This window comes from Phasianus colchicus, chromosome Z, assembly GCF_987193195.1.
Source record: "Phasianus colchicus chromosome Z, bPhaCol1.hap1.1, whole genome shotgun sequence".
Lineage (NCBI taxonomy): Eukaryota > Metazoa > Chordata > Aves > Galliformes > Phasianidae > Phasianus > Phasianus colchicus.
Window position 1 is genome coordinate 26569086 of NC_143476.1, and position 8374 is coordinate 26577459.

An 8374-nucleotide genomic window follows, 5' to 3' on the forward strand; every position below is an offset into this window, starting at 1 on the left:
TGTGGAAGGGATTTAGGAATTACTTTGACTTCAAAGTTTATCTTATATATAAATCTTGGGCCATTTTTGCTTTGCAAGTAATGTACCCAACGAGCACACAATCATCTAACCTGAAAATCACCAAAGATTAAAAGTAAAAACAATAGCAGCTAAAACATAGGGTTTTTTTTTTTTTTTTTAATATGGAAAACGCCATCCATAAATGTTTTTTTAAGGCTGAGGCACTCTCTGTTGAAACTTATGCCACTGTGGAAAAAAAAGGATATAATTTTTCCTTCTATGTGACCCTCTATACCTCTCACTACAAGGTTTCTAGTACTTTAGATGCTGTTGTCCAGGGTTTCCCAAAGCTTTCTCCTGAAAATGGCAACTCTTGTGCTTGTAGGGCACTCTGGGACTGTGTCAGCCCTGCTAGCCACAGTAAAGGCAAGGCACTGACACCTGCCTGTTCTTGTAGGTCATGGAGAATCTCTGTCTGTTTTGCTGTCTTATTTGGGAGGACATTGTTATCTACGTGATGCCATGAGCCATCAGATCTATGAAACACCTACCCTGCTTTAAACTCTGAAGGCTTGACTGATTCAAATATTACAAAAATAACAGACTGAAAGAACAACAACATTGTCACAGATTCATTAACTTAAAATAAAGATTAGAAGAACATCAAGAAAGTATTTGGCTGTAAGATTAGAGCAAATTCTTGCAATAAATTTATAACTGCAGGAAATGACAGATATCTTAGCATCAGGCAAAGTAGCTTGAGAAATGTATTTAAAAAACATGATGTGGCTTTTAAAGTATGAACAGCAGTTAGAGAACATTTTCATTTGCTTTAATGACATAAGTGAAGGTTAAAGGTCTACTTGCATATGAGCTTCCACTACCTGTTAATCCATTAATCATCTGAACATTGAGTATAGTGACAAATAAAATACATTTTGCCTATTAGTGGTTGGGATAGCACTTAAATTTTAGCTTACATCTAATAATCCTTAGTGGAGCAATGCTGTGATGACTGCTGTGAGTTTACTGAGCATCACCAGGACACTTGTGTACAGATCATGCCACAGCCCATTGGAAATCAATGTGACTCTTTTCATCCTTTTCACAGAGCTTTGGGTCAGCCCATTCATTTGCTTATAGTACTGAAAAAAAAAATGCAGTGTTAGTTTGGAATGCTAAGAAGAGTCCAACATGTTTGTGTTTAACAAGTTTTTTTGTGGTAACATTTCCTTCACTCAAATATTAGTGGGTAGTGTTTGTAGGAAGTTTTTTTTATGAAATCTAGGATATGCACTAGCTTTGTTTTCAATTAATTGTGAGTCTGCTGTGATAAATAGATGTTGTAAATGTCACATTGCTCTCGTCTCCAAGATCGCACAGCTGAATAAGTGAGGAGTGAAATAATATTTGTCATTTTGGTCCACGTGTGTTCAGTAAATTATATAATGGTCTCAGCAGTCATTTTTCTAACTAAAAAACCATACTATTTCATTGACTACACATAAATGCAATCTGAACAAGTAGCAGTTGTCTGGCATTAAGTGAAGATTTGGCTTTTCTCTTATACATTCCTGTCTTTTTCCTTAAGAATGTCTTCCTATGTTTTCTCTGTATTGATCTGCTAAAGAGAAAGAGCTTCTCCTTGTATTGTATTACAACAGTTCAATTTTGTAAATTAATAAATATTTTTGGTTTAAAATAAAATGAGAAAAAAGGCTAAATGTGAGGCTCTGGAATCCCTCTCCCAGATGTCAAATGAACAAGAAAAGACAGTTTATTTCTCAGCCTAGTGATGTACTTTGAAATGATATATTAACTGATGATGTACTGTTATAAAATATGATGCTCTTATTTACTGTCTCATGATACAAGACTTCAAAGGAAATGTATTTTTTCCCAATACCATATCATTGTTACCATCTCTTTTTCCAGTTCACACAAAATTTTGTCAACATTGTGCAAGGCTGATTATTGCTGCTATTTCCAATCTATCACTTCAAAATCAAACACAAGGAAATCATATCCCATTCCTGACTTAAAATCTATTTCTAAATGCTGTAAAACATTAAAATTCTCTCCTATTTTTAATGTAATCTGAGTTTGAAAGTAAAGCAATGTATTTACAGATGAAATTGTAGTCATTTAAATGCTGATCATAAATGATACATAGTATAAAATGCTTCTGTCCACCTCATTTTATTTATTTATTTATTTTTTTTCAGAGAGATTTTACTTCTCAGTACTCTTTCTTTCTTTGCCACGTGGTAACTATCCACGTGGCATAATCCATACTGTAACCCGTTATCTTTGATGCCACGGATATTTTGGATAAGCATTTTGTGTCATATAATGACTGTGATAACGCTGTATTTTGTCCTGATTTAAAAACAATTTAGCTCTAGTAAGGCTAACCACTTATCTGATGTATGCTTTATTTTAATCATTGGATAATCCCATTTAGCTTCTCACTGTAATAAAAGCTATGTATACAAGCTACAGTACTAAGGTGTCATGCAGCTGTCAGAGAAACCTTAGAATCTTGCTCCTTAGAAGGGAACAGAAGCACTTTTCATTTTCTTCTTGTTGAGGCTGAACAAGCTTGCAACCGTCTCCTTCCCGTGCCCTTCACTGTTTGATGTCTGGATGCATCACTCAGCTCTGTCTGTGCTGCTGGGACATGGCTCACTGCCAGCCCTGCTCATGCTTCCATGCAAGGCTGGGAGGTCATGGCCATACTATTGGCTACATGTGGGCCTCATAAACACCTTAATTGTGGTCTTTGTTTTCATGTGAAGGAGTGGTAATAAAACTTTGTTAGTCATGGTGATTCAACTGCAGAAGAAATTTCCATGACTGGGCATGTCTTTTTATTTATGCAAAAATTTTTGCCTCCTAGTAGAAGGACTAAAAGATAAACAAATGGAAAAGGTTTGTCTTCAAATCCATATGCAACTTGTCTTCTCAGTAGAAGTATTAGAAGGGATAGGAATGGTTAAACAATGGGTTTACTATTTGCTTCTTAAGTTATTTCCTAAAGGTAGGAATTGATGGCTTCATCATTGTTTGCTGGACCCTTCACCTAGACCTTCCTTTGTAAAATTTGTGATTTCCACAGCACCTGCCTTAGTTTGCCAAGACTGCAGTGGTCCCTGATCCTCACTGCAAACATCTAGGGGACAAATAATGCATTGTTCATTGTTCAGGCAGGGAAGACTAGAAAGGAGGAAGTTATCTTCTAGGTCAGTGGATGTATCTGTCTTTGGGGCTATCTGCACAGCAATGGTTTCTGTGCTCTGACAATGTCCAGACAATCATTAAACACATCATTTAGCTCTTGTGGAGTCTTTTGTATTAGAATTACCATGAGTTCAGCCTGTGCTTCTTTATTCCTTGACTTTGGCAACAGCTGTATAGATAGACTTATTTGTGTTTAAGGAATTTGAATTGCCAAGATGAAAAGGCCAATATTTTTTCACCTTCCAAAATAATGTGATCTAGCTGAACATGGTGTTACTACAATTTCTTCACAGTTGAGGGTCTCTGATTCTCTATATAAAACTAGCTATTAAAAATGTGTTGCATTGTACAATCTTTATTAGCTAGACATCAAACGAATTTGGAATGATAGCAGCAAAATTCAGTTCTCTTATACTGCATGGACCACTGACTGAATCTGCTGTCAAACTGCACTAATCGTGGTTTCCTAAAATACTGCGCAGCACTGCCTCTGGTACTGCAAACAGACACATGATGGGCTACTTTGTACTTTGGGTGTTGCTGTAATTATGATCACATTGCAGACAATGTGTATGATATCAATGGTGGTGATTCTTCATTACTGTTACTGTCATGAAGCTTTTCATCATGTTTTGCAAACAGACCTGGGATTTTAATAAAATAACTGGAAATGACAATGGTTCTATTTCAGCAGCATTTCCCAATTAAAGCAGTTGTATGATAATGCGTAGATGTTATCAGATATGTTTGTTTGTTTTCTTCTTCATAATCTACTCAGATATATCAACCCTATAGCCTTTCTTTATGAGTTGATTCCACAGTATTTCTTTGACTCCATTTGGTATTTTCTTTGAGCAATTAAGAGCAACTGGAGATTCTCAATCTTGAAAGCAGAGCACATATGTACACAAAATAGACATTTTATCCTTTCTATCCAAAAGTAGGTATTTCCGCCCACACCACTACTCCCCTTGTTGTTTAGCTGTTAGTTCTGCAGAAGTAAAACAGAACATTAATCTTCCTCTTGGTTTTCCACTGTTACCTCTTCTTCCTCTGTATCTTGTGGAAGACCATGGTAATGATTGTTATCCAGGCTTACAACTGGGTGAACTCTTCAACTCAGGCTTCACCTTTGGTGGTCACTTTGCTGACCTGTCTCAGTTTGGTTGTACAGCATTTGTGGTCCATGATCTTTCCTAATTATCTTGACTAATCATTGTCTGAGGTCACAGCTTATTATTTGTGTTGCTACAAAAGCCTTTCTTCATCCCCAAGAAAAGTAAATATGTCTTACCTCCTATCTATCTCTTCTCAGTGTGAATCTCTTCTTACTTCAGTGTAAATAAAATCTTGTCCTTTTACTTTCATCATATAAGCTCTCTGATTTCATCCAACCCATGATTCTTGCTTCCCTGCCAAATCAAATACAAATTAATTCTCCTTATTTATACAGCCATTAAACTCAGCTGACACATCTGATTTTTAATCTAGTGTAACATTTTGATATGTATTCTGGCATTCAGTTTCCTGTGATGATGGCCTGCTTGATCATACTGATTGGACACATTTCTCTGACTGCACTGATCTTCTTGATGTTCATGAGGATATCTCATGTGACAAGAAATCAATAATCATTATTAGTTAATAAAATTTTAAAAATGAATATTAATCATGAATTTGAAGAAAATTGTCCATGTCACAACAAGAAATTCCTGTATTCCAAAGAGAGATCACACATTTCCAAGGATGATTTCTCAGAAGTAATGAGAAAGGGTCAGAAAATCAGACCCTTTTAAAACTATGCCATAATGGATATAGTTAGGAGTTTGTGGGGTTTTGTTGTTGTTGTTAATCCTCTTATTATTTTTACTTTACTTGCTATAAGGAGATAAATATCTGGTAAGAATCATCACATAAGATATTTAAAAATTGAAATTATGAGTCTAAAGGCTGAAAATGCTTGCCATTATAAGGCCAAATAACAAAGTTTCTGAATATTATACTGTAAGTACTAAGAAAATTTAATAGAAAATCTATATTATCTATATTCCATCCTTTTTTAGTAACACCTGGAACCTGTCTGCCGATACAGTAACCACTCCAGTTCTGTGACATTACATTTTTGCAGTTAAACTTGTATGTATGAGGGCTTCTTTGAAAGTAATGGTACCTGTTTGATTATTTTGGCTCATGACATCAGAGGTTATAATTCCTTTAACAAGGTGTCTGCAAATTTTCTTCAAAAACAAATGAATCAATAATTTGTGTTGATCAAAGGGAGCTGCTCCCTGCCAAGACCACTTCATTTTAAACATTTTTAAAACTGGATTTAAATCCAGTTACTACAGACCAGTTCATCTTGAAGAAAAGCACTCAAAAGAATAGAAAGAAAAAGTATAACAGCTTAAGTTTATGTAGTTCACAGATGCAGAAAGACAAGACAAGACTGTCAGAAGGCATTTGAGGCTGAAGGATGAGACAAATATTAAATTAAGGAGAAGTCTGTATGTGACATCCTAATGGGTACAGTGCCATGGTCTTGGGAGATCTTCTCCAGAATATTGAGAGGCTGCCTGAACGTGATACAAAGTAATTACCATGGATTAATGTGTGTGATCAGAATTTTGTATGATGATGGACTGAAAAGAAGAAAAAAGCAGCCTGTAAATTGCCTGAGTCTCTCTCTACATTGTACTCCACTCCTCTGTTGCTTCACTTATTCTGACTTTTGCTTTGACTTTTAAATGGTTTTAATTGCAATCATAACACACCTCATTCCTCAAGGAGAGTCATCAGGATACAAAACAATTTTTTTTTCCCTAACTGCATTTCTAGTTATGATTTCCAGCATTTTCTCTTGTCCTGCAAGAGGAAGCAGAAAAATGCTGGTTATTTGATGGTGAGAAGAGCGGCACCTTGTGGCACCTTGCTTGACTTTTTTTTGCTTGTCTGTTTCAAATCTCACAGTATTACCTGGTACATGCTGGTTATTATTAAATACATTAAAATACCTCATGAAGTTGGATTTCCTTTTAGCAACCTTGATTCTCTGCATATGAGATAGAGTGTATTCAAGGGAAAGAATATGACTCTAACTTAGAAAAATTATTTAAAAGCATTATGTTTCACAAATTCATGTGAAACATGACAAAGGATGCAGTTGTTTATGCTCTTACTCTATTGCCTTGCTTATTCTGTGTAAGCCACTCCTAAAATCACTACAGCTTCTTTCACTTCTTTCACAAGTGATATAATGGCATGCTAGTCTTAGTAATCACTCAAGAGATTGGTACTCTACTTGTGTAGAAATGGAAACATTGTCATGAATAACTACAAATTTTTCAGTGCTTAAAGGGGTTTAAACAATAGAAGTAATGAATTTTGTTCCAGAATCATAAACTTATAAAGCCAGGTATTAATAATGCAATATGAGCAATAAGACATACTTCTTCATCAGTAAAGTATACCTAAACCACCCAAGAATCTTAGGGACGATGGCTGGATTGTGTTTGAGTGGAATTTTGTTTATATGGATGAAAGAAGGGATTAATAATATTGCTCAAAACCAGACTAGCCTGTGAAACACTTATTAATATCTAATAATTGTTGCATTTACATATTGGGGATGCTGGAGGTGCTTTTTTTCATATGTTACATCCACAGAATAACAGAATCAGGGACCTCTGGAGATTAATGAATCCACCCCCCACCCCGACTTCCACTAAAGCATGTTCTTGCACAGAAGCTTGCACAGCAAAGTTTGCAGGCTGGTTTTGAGCATCTCCACAGAAGAAGACTCCACAACCTCCTGAGGCAGCCTGTTCCACTGCTCAGTCACCCTTGCAGTAAAGTTCTTTCTCATGTTTGTATGGAACGTCTGATGTTCCAGCATCTGCCCGTTGTCCCTTGTCCTGGTGCTGGGCGTGGTTGAAAAGATCCTGCTCTTATCCACTTGATACCCACACTTCAGGTTTTTAGAAACATCGATAAAATCCCCCCTCAGTCTTCTCCAGGCTGAATAGTCCTAGGTTTCTTTCCTCCATCCCCTAAATGTCTTTGTGGACAATACTAAACTCTGTAGTAGTTCCCTGTCTTTCTGGTACTGGGAAGCCCATAAATGGGCACAGTACTCTAGATGTAGACCCGTAAATTCAGAGTACAAGGGGAGCATCTATACGATGCTTAAAAATGTAGTTTGGACTTAAACCGAATAGCCTTACATTAGCTTTGTATAGAGACAGTGTCTGTATTTCATGACTGTTTTTGGCTTTCTGCCAGCTCACTGTTAATGGTGACCTGCAAGATGCAGAACAGAGTCTTTAGTTTAAAGTCTGAATTTAACCATATATCATTTGAACTTAAAAAACAGGACACAGATATTCATCAAGTCATTATTTTCCCTCTTAGATGTTTTTGATTGCTTTGTTGGATGTGAAGTGATTTTCTTTGAAGTGGCTGGAATTGCACTAAGCAGCCTCAACTCCATTTTCCGGGGAAGACACAGAGAAAGAGCCTTCTTTGTTCCTATGACTTGTGGTTTGTATTTCCTTTGCTTGATAAATGTACTGTAACACATCATCGTGTCTGGAACATTTGCAATTTTTTGTGAGACAGTACACTGAACTACAGAATAAAATACCCTGCAAGTGTTCTGCTGCTGTGTTATGACTCTTCTGGTTGTGGATCTGTAACACGACTAAGGAAATACACATTAATAAGCACCTTACAGCTTCTGCATCTTTCAAATGTGGAAGTCATTTCTATAACCAAAGTAATACTTCTCAGCAAAACAAAGGGTACTTTATTATACAGAAGAAAGCAAATATAAGGGCCTACTTTCCAGTGAGATATGAAGGTAGTCTATCTCACAAAAAAAAAGAATTAAAAAAGATAGATGAAAAAACAACAACAGCAACAACAAAAGTAATTAATATTACTGTAAATGCACGTTGAGTGCCATGTTTTTGCTTTCCAGTCTGAGATCCATTCTGACTCTTCTGTGCCTGCTTTATTACACTCAGAATCATGAGGATTCTGCAGTGAATAGCTGCAAATATAATTGCCTTATTATTTTCTCTCCTCTGAGTTATTAATGTGTGCAGTTGTTAATAAGAGCTATGCTGAACACAGACAC